Source organism: Manacus candei, unplaced genomic scaffold (genome assembly GCF_025592945.1).
Source record: "Manacus candei isolate 608988 ecotype Guabito, Panama unplaced genomic scaffold, ASM2559294v1 h1tg000119l, whole genome shotgun sequence".
Taxonomy (NCBI): domain Eukaryota; kingdom Metazoa; phylum Chordata; class Aves; order Passeriformes; family Pipridae; genus Manacus; species Manacus candei.
Genome location: NW_026138167.1, coordinates 1,394,730 through 1,411,604, shown reverse-complemented (window position 1 = coordinate 1,411,604; position 16,875 = coordinate 1,394,730). Strand labels below are relative to the sequence as shown.

Genomic DNA, 16,875 nt, shown 5'->3' with positions numbered 1-16,875 from the left:
ATATTTATCTGAACCAGTCTTGGTGAGCTGAGTAACACCTGACTTTGCAGTTACAGATTCAGAGGAAGGAAATCTTGAGCTCTTAGTCACAGAAACCAGAAAAGTGCCTGCTTTTCATTTTTATGTAAAGTGCTGCTGCTTTTGATATGCAAATGGTGCACTGTACCCTGTAACCTCAGTCTTCTAGAAAGCAAAAGGAAGGGTAGAGAAAAATGTGTGTGGTGCAGGAATCCAAAGGATATGGAAACAGGGTTCCTACTCTCTTTCACAGTTCAGTCCTAAATTGCAATAAAGCAAAAAGAGATCAAATCAGTTTGGACTCTGAGGGCAAGGATTGCCCTGTGTCATAAGGGGCATTTGAGAGTTTCTGCATGTGATGAATATAAAAGGTAACTGAGCTGGCTGAATGTTGAAGTAGCTGTAGCAAGCAGTAATAGAACTGAGTGGGTTGTAGCCGAGTGACAGCTCATCGTATAATCATCATGTTTTCCACTTAGAGCATCTCTGAAAAACAAGAAAGATGGTTTAATTCTTTCTGGTCTTCCTCTAACAAGAGGTTTTGAGTAATTGTTTTTTTGGAAAACCTTCATTGACATCTGAGCTGTAGATATTTATTTTGAGTGATAGGAGAGTTATTGCCTGTGGTTCACAATATTTTCTCCCCCACATACCTCATTAAATCAGAGGGAGAATTTCCCTTAGTCATTTTTCTTTTTCCTTAATCTCCTTGTCTTGTCCAGAGGTCAGGCTTGCTTTGCTGGCATTTCATGATGCAAGATAATCACTCAGCAGAGCTCAGACTTTGCAGGTTGTGGTGTCTTTCCCACCCACCCCTGACCCCTGGGCAGCTGTGGGGAAGCAGCACAGAAGGTCACACTGAGTCTCTCTGAGTGCAGCCACTGAACCTGCCCAGCTCAGCCACACCGTGGGGACAGGGCTGACCACAGCCCACCTTCCTCCTCCCTCAGCCCTCGGTTCTGAGAGAAACAATGGTTCCATGGTCACAGAAAACAGGGGCAGGTTCTCTGTTTTCACAGGAAACCTCTCACTAACCTCCAAGTCAATCTTTTTTTTTCTTTTTGCATTGTCAGGAGAGTGGCAACTGGAAAATGGCTTTATTGGGTGAAATAGGATTTAGGGGGAAATAGGTCTCATGAAGTGAAGCTAAAATGAACAGGAGAGTGCACTTTACACTGTGAGCCTTTAGGCATCTGTACACACTGCATGCTCTACTTTTGGGTTATATTTTGTCATCCAGTAGTGACCAGAGAGGTCCTGTCACAGCTGATCAGGTACTTTGGAATATGACCTAGTACTACTCTTCTGTAGTGGGCTTCAGAGCTTGTCAGGTTTTGTATCTAGAGGTGTGTTTTATAGTTCATAAAGTATGGTTATTTTAAAAATAAAGTTGCTTTTATTATTTGTGAAGGTGAAATGGTCCCTATGAAGTTGATGAAGTGCTGTAAAGATGTTTTGGAGGGTGAAACTGTGGCTGTTTTTTTTTCCTGTGAAGTCAGCAAACGAGGTGGTTGGTGTAGATGTAAAAGAGTAACTTGAATTGCTTGCTTTTGTGTTCTTTTGGAAGAACTGTTTGGAGCAGTGCACTCCACTGCATTGCTGAAGTTTGTACAGCTCTCTAGCCAGAGGTTTTCCTAATGCAGCCACCCCTGAAGTGTCTACAGGCCTTGGAAGCTGCTTTGCTCCTGACTTTCAGGGACAGTTCCCAGTGTAGCTTTGAGCAGTTACTGCTGGGGGGGGGTTGCATGTGTATAAAATTTAAAAATAACTTTTTATCAGAAATTTATGGAAGATAAGTTAGAAATCATCAGAAATTAATAAGTCATTCATCTTCTGCCCAGGAATGACAGAAGGAATGAATGAAGGACATACTTTGAGATTAGTAAAAGGAATAACTCTGTATGCCTGTAATGGAGTATGATAGAAGAGTTGTGATTAGAAACTTTGATTAATGAAAAGAACTAGTGATTAGTAGTAGTTCAAGATCTGTCTTGTACCAAAGTCTGAGAGGCTTGTGGGAAATGATAATGAACAAACAAGACAGATTTTTATATATATATATGTGTGTGTGTGATGTGTGTGTGTATATATGTATATATATATATATGCACATGCATATATAGACATATATTTTTATATATATTTTTTTAACTGAAACACATTTTAATATGAAAGTTTTTGAACTACAAAAAAAAAAAAAAGGGAGTCCACAGGTAAAAGTCAGTTACTGTTGAGATGTATTGATCATCTTCCCCCGAGATTTGGGTGTATTTGCTTAGATAGAGAGCTCACAATATGCAGAGGATGTTTAATAGGTGAAGCTCCTGGACAGCTTTCTCTGGCCTCAATGAAATTAGGATTTCTTCCTGTGTGTTCCAAAAGATCTCAAACACACTGTCATGCTGATGATGAGGTGTTTGCCTTTATGTGAACAGTCTAACCAGTAAAACTAATCATGCCAGTATATTTGTATGGGTCTAAGCTCTGCCAAATTCAAGACAAAATAAATGAAAACATGACTTAAAAGATAACTTTTTCAACTGTTAAGCCAAATGATAATTATTTTTAAACCTACACCAATGCACTTGCTGGCTTCATATTATCCACAAAGAAATTTTTACTTCAATGTTTTATGTTAGTAATGATGGCAGTGTGTGAGAGAAAAAATGTTAGAATTATAATTTAATGTCTGTGATTTAGGGTACAGCACAATTCTTGAGAGTTTGTATGAAAACAGTGAATTCAAATGTTAACAAAAAGCTAGGGCATACCACACTAAATATTCTTTACAAGATTTGTATTTTAGCTTACAGATAACCTTTATTTGATGTTTTTATGTGGATTTTGCTTCAACATTCTGACTATGAAAGGGGAAAAATTTCTTTTCTTTGCAAATCCTGTGACTGGTTTATATAGGAAAAAATAATTAAGATTTGAATTACATGTCTTGGAACTTTTGCATGTGTGGAAATGTGGCATAATTTTTATTCCCTGAAACTTATTCCTTTAATGAAAGTAAGGCAACAAAATGAGCATTTGTTGAGCTGATAGGTGAAATCAGATAACTTTTTATTTAAAAGCCAAAACAAAATACATTTTCTTCATGAAGTTAAACAGAAGTGGTATGAGTTTATCAGGATAAGCACTGTGAGTAGAAAATGTAACCTTTTTTTCCAAAGTATTTTCTCAGTATTGGAGTTCCTCTGCTTCCTAATTTCTGAGATGTTTTAGTGCAAGGGCACAGATAGATATGTAGTCAAGATCAGCTTCTGGAGTTCAATTTAGATCCATACCATTTTTAACTTTAAAAAAGTCCCTTAGGACTCAATAAATTAAGAATTCTGAGCTTTCAATGGCTAGGGAAAAAAGAGCTACTTATTTGATAGCATTTAAAATTGAGTTTGTTCAATGAAGTGTAGGTGTTCACAATACTGGGGAGATAAAAACAAGTTTTATGATCTTGTATTTATTTCTCAGTCCTGTTTACAGAGACTTGTTGGGAGCAGCTGGCTGCAGTTCTGACAGCACAGAAGAGTCAGATTAATTTAATGATGTGTAACTAGGCAGTGAAATAATTTAGTCTTTCTTACTCTTGGTAAAATGTTCCTTGGCTATTGAAGAGAAGGAAGATGTTTCAGTTAATTCACTTTTGTTGTCCCCGAATGAACAATGGATGTTATCCCCCATCTCCACCTATCTGCTTTGTACCACTTTCCCCGGAAAACTAGTCAGCACTGACTCAAAGATGATGCTGAAACCTAGAAGGCCTCTAAAGGTGGATTGCTCTTCAATTGGGGTTGTAGCTGTTTTATTTCAGAAGATGAATGTAGATCATGGATAAACATGAGAGTTTAGATTTAGGCACTGGAAAAGTGCCTTTGCTTTTTTTGATAAAGAAGTATGTGTCATGTGTAAGGTCTTTAATTAAAAAGAGAATTTTCCATTATAAAAAGGTGTCTGTAGGTTTTGATCAGTCAGACATTTACTGTGTTTCCTTTATGATGTTATTACAGATGTAAAACATAATTGAGAGGTTTATCACGTGTTAAACTGGAGCTTTGGACAAAAAAATTGCTGCTTCGAAGTGACATGTGCTGCTGAGAGCTAAAGGGAATGTACTGACAGCTTTCCAATACCTCAGTGCTTCTGTCAGTGTTCAATAGCTCTTACAAAAACCACCTTGGTCCCTAATCCTGACAAAACCTCCAAATGGGCATTTCCACTGTGGCTGTACTGTCCTGTTACAGCCTTTTGTGATGGAACCAATCAGAATAAAATTGTTCACAGAGGTTCTTGTTTGCATTTTGAAACTGGAAATCTTGCTGTAGGTAATAAAAAAACACGTGTAGCCACCATCTGCATGACTGGAAGTGTCTGCTTTGATTTTCAAAGATAAAATTTTAAATCTGAACTTAAACAGTAATTTAATCAATATATTGATTAATAAATGCATTAACATACAGTGCTTATTAGAGTTTAATCATGCCAAGATATTACTACACCAAAACCTTTATGAATCATTAGCGAGAGATTGTCACATTTTGGTTATGCCATAAACAAGACACAAATTGAGTTTTGAGAGTATTAATTACCTTTATAGGAACTGACTGCAAATGTTTCATGTTCTTTCCAGAAAAATTTTCTTGTGATTGTTTCAGTTTGACTCGTGTCATTTGTTTTTCTTTCATTATGTATGAATCACTTTGACAGACTCACCAAACAGCTGAATGTAGAATTGAATACTGAGGTCAAATTCATTGCTCGTGTTGGCAATTACAGTTTCATTTCAATCCCTAATTTACAAGCACAGGTACCTGGCTTTTGCACTGAAAGACATGTTTTGTGTCTCCTTGTCCTTGGCTTGTGCTGTTGGATGAATTTCACCCAATTAGGATGAGACCAATATACTTCCTCTCATTCTCCTACCCTCTTATTTATGATGCAAGGTGCATGCAAGGATGCAGGGATGGTGCTAGCAGGAGGTAGAGAGACTTTTCTGTGCTGTCCCTTCAATGCCTATTCATTGTTTTACTTCACCTTTTTTCTGTCTAGAGAGCTGGTTTTTAACTTCTGCAATTAAAATGGCTCCTTTAATGGAACTGCAGAGAGGCAGAGGGGCACTCTGATGGCCAGTGATACTCTGGGTGGTTCTTCCATGCTGTTCCTAGAAGTGTTAATTGAGTTTTGTGAGTGTGCAGCAGGATGTGAGGGCACCAGAGCAGCACAACAGGGTCCCTTTGTTCACACCACCAGCGTTGCTGATGCACCCCTTGCTTCCAGTGCTCTGTGTGTGGGACTGTGATGTGTGTTGGGAATGAAATGGTGCTGTTGGAAAGGAATCAGATGAACTCAAAGACCTTGAGCACCATTTTTCAGCTAAGAGAATTTTGGTGTAATTATGTGTACTTGTTCCATCTGCACACAGCAATATAAACACTACAGTGAGCTGGGAGTGAAGGGTGGGAACACTTCAGTCTAGAAGTCTGAAATAAAGACCTCTGCAAGAGTCAAAAAAGTATCTGGGCAATCTCTTAAAAACCTCTTGATTTACCACTTTGGCTTGTTTCTTAAAATGCTGGGAAGCAAAGGTGTTTTATCTTTAGTCAACAGTCAAAGTAACATTTCGCATATGAAATTCAGTAGGTATTTGTAAAAATGTGCATATGAGTTCCCAACTGCATGGAGTTGTATCTTTGTTTTCTAAATCTTAAATATGCTCTTTTTGTGACCACCACTCCTTGGAAATACTCTGTGTATGAATATGGAGACTGCTTAGTTCCTTCTGGTCAGGTTCCAGTAGCTGTTTTCCCTTTTCAGTGGAATTCCACAGAATAGTGAACTTACACAGTATTCCTGGTGGCTGCCATGAGTTCACCAGGTGAAAGCTCAACTGAACCTGTAGAGCAGGTAGTGTCTGATGGCTTTAAAAATGACCAGTGAAGGTGTGTTATATTGAAATATATTTGTGTGACAGCATATACTTGGAAAAAATATAGCTGAGAGAATGGAAAAGGGAAATGGAAAAGAGATGTCGTCAGTCTGTCTTTTGTAAAAGAAATATATTTGACAAATATGTGGATTGGCTTACATAAATACAAAAGAAAAAGCAAGTTGTATATGGAGGAGAAAGTGTAATATGTTATAACTAGGAGGAATAAAAATTAGAAGAATTGCGAGAAAGCAATTATTCTTGGTATTTAAAAATTTTATAAAAATGATATCCCTAAAAACTTTACGGAATTATGTTTTAAGACCTTGATTAATGACACATAGAGTAATAGAGAAGCAGAATCTAGCCACTGTCAGAAATAATATTTGGTCCCAGTATCACTAAACAGGCTGTAAAAGAAGAGCATGTGCAGATCATTTTTACTCTCTTAGCAAGTAAAGCAGGTTAAAACTAGATAAACTACAACATTCTTGCAAATCCAGTCAGGAAGCAAAACATTTAAGATAAAGCTCATTAAACCACTCGGGTCTGTGCTTCATGGCTAATTTACTTAATATTGAGGATTCTTTTAGATCAGGCTGCAGTGCTTTGTTGGTTTGGGGTTTGTTGGGGTTTTTTTATCATATCACTTTTTTTTGAAAAAAAAATCAGTAAATCTCAATTTGCAGATGAATTTTGCATAAGCAGAAAGGGACTAAATATATTGGATCAGCTGAAATAATTTACTCAGTTCTGTCACTGACAGAACTGGTCAAACTGGTAGAAAAACAGCCCTCTAAACTGAGGTTTGAGGTATATTGCCTCTGTTTCTCTGAACCAAACAGGAAGAAGCTGTCATTTGATGTGCATCAGCTCTGCAGGGCCAAAGCAATGCCCCTCTTAGGGCAGCCCAAGTGGGTTTGTTGAGTTCCCCTTTAGAACACTCTTGTCTGGGTTCATGTGTGCCAATGGTCAGGCACTTTCCCTCCAGAAAGTTTCCTTTCTGTTTTTCTGTTTGATAATGGACTTTGTTTAATCTGAATTGGGTTGGGCTCTGGCTCAAGTTCTTGATAGAAAAGCTGTTGTGATCTCAACAGTGAGATACTGAAGTGCTCGTAACAATCTTGGGAATGGTCAAAGCTGGAGGAAAGGAAGAAATCTTTTTCCCATAATAGTGGTACAGATTAGTGTTCCAGGGTCAAGGTGTGCTTTGGGTATGACAAATGGATGCAGAACAGTGCTTTACAGTGTCGCTTTTGGAGTAAAACATGTTCTGGTCTTTTCTCCATCCTCACAGGCACATGATACTGCAGAGCTCCAAAATCAGAAGTAAATCAGCTGGATAGTTGCCTCCTGTCTTCCTAAATAGGCAAACATACCAGGAACAGAAAAGGGGCCTACCTACCTCATTCCTGTAAGTAGCTGTAACCATCCCTCCACCCCCCGTATCAGCACCTGTCCCTGAGTTGTTGTGAAATGCTGAGCAAAGGATGTGGTGAAGAAAAGGAAAATTTTAATTTGTTTTCTGGTTGACAACAATTAAGTGTAGCCAACCAAAGAAACCAAGTGAAATTATTAACAGGCTACCAGCATGCCTATTGCCTGTGGCAACACAGAGCTGGTGGATGATGCAGTGTTACTCATTAAAAGGCTTCCTAAAGCCTGGATGCTGTGTAAGTTCCTAACCCACCCCTACCATTGCCATGTTAAACTGCTGCAGCAGTTGATCTGTCACTGCAGAAGTTCAGGTTTGGGCCTGGTTCTTTGCTTTTATATTTCTTAGCAGTTTGTTGTGTAATAACATGGTCTAACCCACAGTGTGACTTAGATGGAAGATCCCCAGAGGAACAGCCTTGGTCAGGACAGTGAACAGAACAAGGTGTTTAATAACTGGTGTTTAGCTGATATCAGCTGCTGGGAATTGCCATTTACTTGCTGATTTCTCTGTCCATTCTCCAGGGAGAAGGTGGGTTTACCAGTGTGGATGCCTGCCTCATTTGCTTCACCAAAATGAGTTAGGGCATGCAGGAGAGAAGGGGGATTTCTGCAAGTAGAACCTATCATGGTAAGTCAGATTTTGTCCCTGCTTCTGCTCTAGAATTTCTCAGTGATGCTAAATACATTGTTTAAACCAAACTTTTCACACAGAATTCTCTCTTCCCTGGAAGTATGTTATGTTACACATAACACTTTCTTGGCAGCAGGGCTGGATTGAGATGTTCTTCCTTACTACTTTTTCCTCTCCTACCACATGAGGTCCACAGAAGTGCTTGAAGGGACCTTCAGCAAATTACAGCAGGAAACTACATGGAGCTGAAAATAATTACTCTCTACCATGTACACAAAAAAATGATGAGTAACTGTGGTCTGTAGTTTTGATTGGACACCACAGCATCTGTCTTGAATTAAGTACACTAAAATTAAGTACATGGGAACTATATTTTTAATTTTGAGTTGCTAAATACTCTGTAAAATGCAGGTAGTCAAAATTAATAGTGTTTTTGAAACTCATCTGTCTTCCTTGACTGTGTTTTTAAAATAGTATAATTACATTACTTGTTGGCACATTCTTAACTAAACTCATTCATGTTTTTGTGAGACGTGCATGTACTGAACAGGTGAGCATGGAAGAAAAAAAAGACTCCTGAACCTCCCTTCAACAGGTTCAAAAGCTTCTAGTAAGTCAAGTTCCTGGGGCCACACTTGAATGGTTGTGTTCAACTCAATATTTGAAAAAATTGCTGATTTAGTGAGCCCTATCAATTCTGCAAAATGTTTAAAATCAGTGTTTAAAATGAAGGAAAACAGCAGATTGAGGATATAATTAAAGACTGTATTATAATGTTTGTGCACATTAGAACTGAATGAAAATTTTGCATTCTTGCATTTACTAAGTTTAACCTACAGTTATTGCCAGGATGTTGTTCTGGCCCCCTTGGCTGTGTATCCCACTGTGGGAGCCACAGTCTCGAGGCCACGCACTTTTCAAATTTCAACTCTGTCTGCTTTTTTTGCTAGACTGAAAATGGGTTAAAACATCCTTATACAGAGGTAGAAGACTTGTGTGATACTGGTGACTTCGGCAGCTATAACTGTTTTGTGATCTGTTATTATATTTGACCTGCATGAGTTGCTGTATAACATTGTCAGGAAGTGCAGCAGTGCCAGTGTGAGATGCCACATTCCCCCAGGCAGTGTTGGAGGCTGGGTCTTATTTTTTGTACACTGTTATTAAGCCTAATAGTGTTTTGACTATAAAATGAAAGTTCAATGCTTAAGGATGTGAGGACTAAATACCTTGTAGAGATTAATTTTAATTACTGCAAGTATAAGTTCCCTGTCATTGTTCACTGCGATTGTGAAGGAGTCCCAACAGAAGTTCTGCCAGTCCATAGCACTGCAGCATGGAAACTGTGTCTGCCTTCGTGTCTTCATTAAGTGCATTCAGGATTTAATTTGTTTCTAAGCTTAACCTTGGGTTTGAAATTCACTATAAACCACTTTTTCAACAGCAATAGTGACTAATCAAACATAGGTTATATGTTTGATATAGATGCATTGCCCTTCTCCCTACTCCTCAGAATAATAATTCTGTTGTCTCATGTCTTCTGTTCTTTGCTGCCTTCATTTCTTCAGGTTTTCCTAGACTCCCACTTCTGTGTTATCCCAGTTCTCACACATCTTCTCAGTGCCTTGTAAGGATGCCCCAGCTCAAGCTTCTGGGCAGAGGTTTCCCACATGTTGCCCTCAGAGATGCCTGAGCAATTGCACAGCTACAAACACGACAGTTTTGAATTAACTCAGAATTAATTTAAACAAAAGCAAATGCAATATCTTCTTGAAAAATGTTTCCTTACAAGCAAACCTTCATACCAAATCCATATAAACAGACTGGACTGGGTGTGGATTAAGTCGAGCAGAGAAGCAAAGTTAGAATTCACAAGTCTTTCTTTCCTATTTTCAATAATTAATTTTGTTGGGCTTTGGGGATTTTTTTTTTGTTTTGCTTTTTGCATTTCTTTTGTCTCTGACTGGCAAAGGTCACCTCTTGAACATAAATTCTTTGTTTGTCTCTGCTTGAACATAGATTCTTTCTCTTCCTTTCAGAAGTGGGACTTGATGTCCCAAACCATCTTAAGGATCCTGAACTGTTGCTGAGCTCATCCATTTTCTCTATAGCTGATGCACAAATTTTTTCAAAGCTCCAACCTTCTCTGTGGGCACTGGTTTTTATTTAAGCTGTTGGGGATTAAGGATAGTGTTAGTAAAACCTTTGGCTTTCTTTCTGAGGATTTTATAAGTATCCACTTGGATCAGGAGAAAAAGGTGTGTCCAAGTGTTGCATATGGAATTTTTCCTTTGGATCCATTGTCACTTCAAAAGTCCTTATGAGTTTGGACCCTGCCCTCAGTGTCTGCAAGTCTTTGTCTCTCGACTCGAGTGTCAAACTAATTTTGTTTGCCCTTGCTAGGTCTCCAGCATGGAACAATTGCACTGCTCTGTTCTGCTGGGGCAAAGGCAATCCCTGGTAATGACTTCTTTAATCTTGTAAAAGTAATTATTTTATTTGGGGCAGTGACTCCAGCCAATTCCAATCTCCTGTTGGGGAGAGTGGTCAAACAGAGATAAGCAGTGCCTGCATAAGATGAGTTAGACTCTAATCTTTCATCATTTTAATTTAAGTGAAAAAAATTCTAAACTTGATTCTCAAGAGTCCTAACATTGTATGTTTACCTTCTCCTACCTTGCTTTCAGGTAATACTGGTTAGCACTGTATGTACTATTAACACTTATGTGTCTCATCCAAACCAGATCTATCCCCTGGGTCTTGTTTGTGCATCTGAAGTGTCTAATTCTACTGTATACTTCAGTTAGATTTTGTTTTTCAAGGTCTAGAAAAGTAGAAAATCAGAGTAGACCAGGGAACCTGCAGAACTGAAGAGAAAGGAGGAAATGAAGTAATCTGTTATTCCACCTTGCATCTAAAATTTTATTGATGACAAAAGTCACTTCTAAGCTTTCAGTTATTTGTTGCAAAAAAAAAAAAACTTTCTTGGATATTCCTTTTACCAGCTTTACAGAACTTACTTCTCTCTGTGTCCCCTGATGCACAGCTTGGAAAAGAAACCCCTGACTTAGCTGGCTGAAGCTCCCAGCCAGAGGTGCCGTTGTGCTGCTGCTGGGGCTTGTTCTGTGGGACCAACTCAGGTCCTGCCAAGCTCGAGGGCTGCTTTAACAAGGTGGGGTCCTGGTGTGTAAATAAGCCCAGGGGTCTCTCACCCTCCCTCCCAGTGCCTGCTCTGGGCTCATCCTTGGCACAGGAATCTTCCAGATTCTGGTTTGTTTTACACATCTGCATCAGACATGAGGCATCTGCTGTTTCCACCCCAAGCATAACAAATACTACCTACAAGTTCTTAGGAAACTGCCTCCTTTGGGATGTGGGCAATGTCCCAGAACTTCCTCTAGTGAGTAGGGGATTATCAATAGGAAATAAAGCTCACTTTTAATTTTCTGATGCAGTTACTATAACTTGTAGTTGGAGTGATAAGACAGAAATGTTATTCTGTTTTATTTAAGTGTCATCTTGGCTATTGCTGTGGTGGTATTTTTACAGAAGTATGTTGGCTTATTACAGAGCAATGACATGGTTTTACAGATAACTGGGACACATTACCTGTCACTATGGGCAGCTTACTCTAGAATTCATCATTTGGCAGTTACTGTTCATTTTAGGCTAATTTAAGATGATGCACCATTTGATGGTACTCTGAATTTCAATATTGAATTTGTCCTAGGACTCCTCATTAAGGTGCAATTAATAAAGACTAACTGCTGTATTAGGATACTCAGGCTGCTCTGCCTAATGTGGGTGGAAGTAGAAGTGTGTTTTAATTACAGGCAATGCTCTGTCATTTTGAGATTTAATTGCTAGTTGGATTGATTATTTTAATAACTGACTATTATGAGACAATTTTATTACATAATAGCAACAATATTGTTATTGCATGAGGTACATACTGTCAGTGAGTGCAAACACAGGGCTTTGCTTTTCCACATGTAGAAAACAAACGCTCCAGTTCGTGCTCTTTACTTCTGGTATCTGCCTTCACAGGTATCATCACTTATTTTGTCAGTGTGCACTAGACTAGTTTACTTAGTCCTCATGAAATCGAAATACTTTTGCTAATTACCAGAAATAGAGTAAAATACTTCTGAGTCCTGTTCCACAGTGAGAAATGAGATTCGTTCTCTTTTGCACAAACTGTATAAATCATGTTTTTTTCCTGTAACTGAAACCATATCTCTAAAGCAGCAACTTCACAGAGCTTTTCAGGCCAGTGTATTAAAAAAAAAATTTAATATCTTAGACAGTATTGTCCAAGGTAGTTTCTCCTGGAATTTCAGCAAATTTTTGTTTGTCTTGAAGATTCCTTTGTCTCAGTAAAACTGTTTTTCCAAGGTAGGTAGTTCAAGAACTGGGTGAAAAGAATTAAATGTATCCTTTAAAAAAATGTTCTCACTGGACACTTTAATCATTAGGATGTAATTTAAGAAAAAATATTGACTGGTTCAGTTTAGAGCAAGAATCTGTCATTCTAAAGAAATACACCTTAATCCAAGAAGGCCTTAATATATTATAACATGAAAATGACCTATATAGAGGAGTAGAAGGATACAGTTTGAATATTTCATGCAGTATACTTTTGTAGTACTTTAACACTCCTTTTTTAGTTATTTAGCATGAAATCCATGAGAATTTCTCTCCCATTGTTTTTACTGTTAATAACATAATGTGCATATGAGCACAGTGTCTACAGACTGGGCTATAGACATGGTGAAAATATGATCTGTATCTCTCTTGAAGTATTACTATTTCAGATAAGGTGATTAGAAAATCTAAATTTCTAGTGTGTTAAACCTTTAAAATCAGAACAGTTCAAAATAAGTGTGTCCATCTGTTCTGGATGCTGCATGGGCTCTGTGGTAGTTTTAGCATTTCAGAACTAAACTATAGCCCAACCTAAGTTGATTTAGTCACATGCTTGTGAGTAAATTCATGTAGTTTTGAATTGCCCCTCTTGAAAAGACAAAAGAATTTCAATAGAATTAAACAAAGACTATCCATACCTGATCTTTTGTTGTCGTTGGTGTGTATAAGGGCAGAGAGCTGGATGGAGAGCTGGTAGTGTTTTTAATAGCTAAAAGAAGAGGGAGCCAGTTGATAAGTTGGTAGGGAAGACAGAGAAGAACTTCTTTCCAAGGAATCATTTCCTCTCACATTTCCTTTGAGCTGTCTCCCTGTATTTAAAGCATGAAAAACTGACATCATTTGTTAGACATGAATATTAAAAATCTTTGGAAACTTTACCCATAGAGAATAAAGTCTTGAGTAACTTAACTTTAAGTTACAGTGTAAATTAGACTAGTAAGATTCTAAAAACATCTCTTCATGGAACAGTTAATTCTCTACAGAGAACTAGAGGAGGAGCTTTAACACTCTTATAAGTTGAAATGATGTTTGGCAAATAGTAGGTTTCCAGACTGAAAAGGGTCAAACAAACACTATGGTTAAGTTCCAGACACTTATTTCCTGGTCACATTTTGCTAAATTTGGAACTGAGTCTACATCCTTTGCTAAATGTGTACTGCATGTAATTAAGTTCCAAATATTGTTTCACTGGAGGCTATGAGATTTGGCTGCTTCATTTGTGTTATTTATTGTAGCTGTGTCATAAAAATGAATTGTGCACTGGTGGTGTAATAAACTAACAAATGTCTTATTTGTCTTATTAAACAGGCAGGGATTAAAAGGATGTGAAAAAGTTGTGTAAGTAATTGGATAATTTTTTTATGGTGAGGTATTTTATTTTGTGAGGGAACGATCTTTCCCTTTATGCAGAAATTAAGAAAGATTTACACTCTTTTCAGTGACTGTTCTCAACAGATTCTAATGTGTACAAGAAATCACTTCAATATTTTTTCATTGCTTCCAAAAGCAGCTGCTGAATTGCTTGATACTGTGATGAAACAAGGCAGTTTGTTAAATACAATTCTGCTTCTTGAGATGATTAAAGCATCACTAAGGGGAGATGCCACCCAAGAGGAAGCCACTTGTCTCTTCTGTGTGACTCGGTTGCTGAAGCCACACTTGTCACTACCCTTGGTTATCAAGAACAGCTTTTGTGATAGGACATTATGGGACCTTAAAAATACTGAGGGATGCTTCTTGTTCTTGAATGCCATCTGACTTAGCTACGACACTTCTTGTGAAGCTGGGGTGCTCTGGGTGCTGAGGGTGGGACAGCTCGTGAGACTGGGAGAAATAACAAAGTCAGTGGCTGCCCAGTTATTCTGTCTGCTGTATCAAATCCTTTGCAGTATAGGAAGTACAAGCACTGTGGGAATTCCCAGGGTGCCTCTAAAAGTAACAGAAAAATATCTCTTTTTCAGTAGAAAGAAAAAAGAAAAGGGCATAACACATTCTAGTATTTATGCAGATGACTTTTATTTGAAAGCTGGAGCTTAGTAGAGCTTTATACAAAATAACTTTATTCTTCCCAGCAATTCAGCTTTTAAAAGCCCAGTAGTTAAAAAAAGAGATTATAAGTGATTAAAATGGTTTGGTAAACAGTATTATAGTGAAAACTGAGATGCACTGTGGCTGTTAATTTTCAGGCCATGTTCTTGAATCAGAAAATCTCCTATTTCTCTTGCATAAATAGGTATAACAGTCAGATTCTTCAAAGAAAGAAAAGTGATAAAAATATACCTGCTTCACAGGAAAAAATAAAATGGTATTTCCCTGTTCTACAGAATAAGGAAACACTAATATATGTATATTTAGTATTTCATTATTGGTACAGATATTTAAATACTACAGAAACATTTCTTGTACTGTCCGAATTAATCCAAAATGTTGACAGAATTGATTGCTGCTTTTAAGCAATATATATAGCAGAGGGTTTATATGATATGACTTTAACCATCTTCCTGGAATTAAGAACCTAGAATCCCAAAGATTCCAAAGCACAGCTCAAGCACCTCAGTAGAGCCCATCCCCACCTGCTGACTGTGCAGGGAGAGCTTCAGATCTCCCCTTGCAGGAGGACTTGGCTACAGACAAAGGATTCTGACATTTTTGCACTGTGTTTTTTCATCTCTTGGTAAGAAGAAAGGCTGATTAGATGGGAAACCTTCAGCTCTAGCATTAGGATCTACAGATCAGGGTTATACTGAGCTGGAAATGCAGATTTGAAATCAGACATAGCTGGGTAATACCACGCTAGCACAAGGCCTGCAGTCTGGAACTGATACCACGGGGCAGGGACAAGGGAAGGCATTTTTAGCTGGTTTTTCTAAGTCTCTCTAGTGAGACTTATTCCCATCTATCCATGTATCCTTCTTCCCACTTCCACTGAAACCATTGTATGATTTGAAAAATAGTTAGAATTATCCAAGGTAATACAACTCTTATAAAGTTTGTGAAATTTTGTCTGGTGGAGAAAAAAACCCTGAAACGAGAACAGTACTTGTTTGACAGCAGATGCCTGGACAGTGCAGCACATACATGGGTCTGGACTAACCTTGGGATGTGCTGGTGGCTGCAGAAGTTTAGGATATTAAAGGACAGAAATCCAAAGAAAATGAGGCATCCTTCTTTCTTCTGTTTGCAGAACAATTTCCTGCGAAGCTGATAGGATTTTCCAACTAAGTTTTGTGCATGTGGAATTGATTTACTGGTTCTGTGAACTCATAGGTGTGCTTCAAAGCTGGTATTTGTGTGTTGTTATTAACTAAAGGTAGACAGATGGGTCCAGACAAAACTGAAGACATCTGCACCTTCAGCATTGAGATCTGCCTTCTGTTTCTGAAAAATGTTGGAGCTATTTGTAAATTTGGAAGATCACAGGGACTGTATATTGCTTATCATGCTTATGCTTGTTAGCTCAGCTTCTTATGGACTTTTGTAATTAACTTTATTCCTTGTTTTCGCAGTCACAGTGCTGCTTTTAAGGCCTTGTGCAAGAATACTGGTTATTTTATCCTCACTGAAGCACTGCAGCACATTGCAAACGATGTATAAAGCTTTTCTCCTCACTCTTCACTATTTCTTGTCAGAGTAAATAGTATACATTGTGCTGTTTGATATTACTGTCAGCTTAGTAATGTCCAGGAGAAAGTTTCCAAGCCTAGAAGTGAGAGCAGAAGTTCTATAAAAGCTAAACCTTGCTGAGGTCTTTGCTTCCAGAGATGTGTCTAACACATTACTGATGGATTGGTACATGGGCAGAACAGAGAACCATGCGAGGAAATCTGTCCCTTAGTGAGTTCTTGTAATGGTTTGTAGGAGGCCTGAGAGGGCAGGAGGACTTCCAGTGTCAGCTGTTGGTGGTGACTCTGGCTGGGGTGACATTCTATTAAGTGTCAGACTTTCAAGAGGTAAAGTATTATGGGAAGGTTTACTGCTTATCTGTAAGTAGCAATGGCAATTATAATATAAATTTCCTGAATGTCTTTCTCTTTGAGAACTTATGTTCTATCATTTGAATTACAGAGAAAGTAAAGAACCAGATTTTCAATCTCCTGCTGGAGGTTGTTTACATAATTTTGGGCCTTTTGGCTGTGGCTTTACTTTAGGAGACTGACAGTCTAATTTAATCAAGCAGATGTGGATTAGGGTATGTGGAGTAGATATTCAGTCACATAAGCTGTATAAAAATTCACAGGTCAGATTCAGGACTGTTTGAAGTTGCCCAAGAAATTCTTTGCAACCGAATCCCTTTTGGATGAAATCTATTTATGAAAGTGGTTTATTTTTTCTTCTTTTTATTAAAGCCTCTAGTCTTTAGAGATCATCATCATAGAAAACATTAATGTTGTACATTAAAAAAAAATGGTAGCTGCTCTATAGTTTCTGAGTTGCA

The 16,875-nt window shown here is 38.0% G+C and overlaps 1 protein-coding gene across 7 annotated transcripts in view; it reads left to right on the top strand.

The window, feature by feature from the left end:
- The window catches only part of OTUD7A (OTU deubiquitinase 7A), a 121,772-nt gene that overhangs the window by 35,396 nt on the left and 69,501 nt on the right, over positions 1 to 16,875 (top strand). For all 7 annotated transcript variants that reach the window (XM_051770486.1, XM_051770492.1, XM_051770490.1 and 4 more), the window contains 2 exons: positions 7,245 to 7,361; positions 7,907 to 8,012. The gene's annotated coding sequence lies outside the window, so the exon portion shown is untranslated. The remainder of the gene's footprint in view (positions 1 to 7,244; positions 7,362 to 7,906; positions 8,013 to 16,875) is intronic.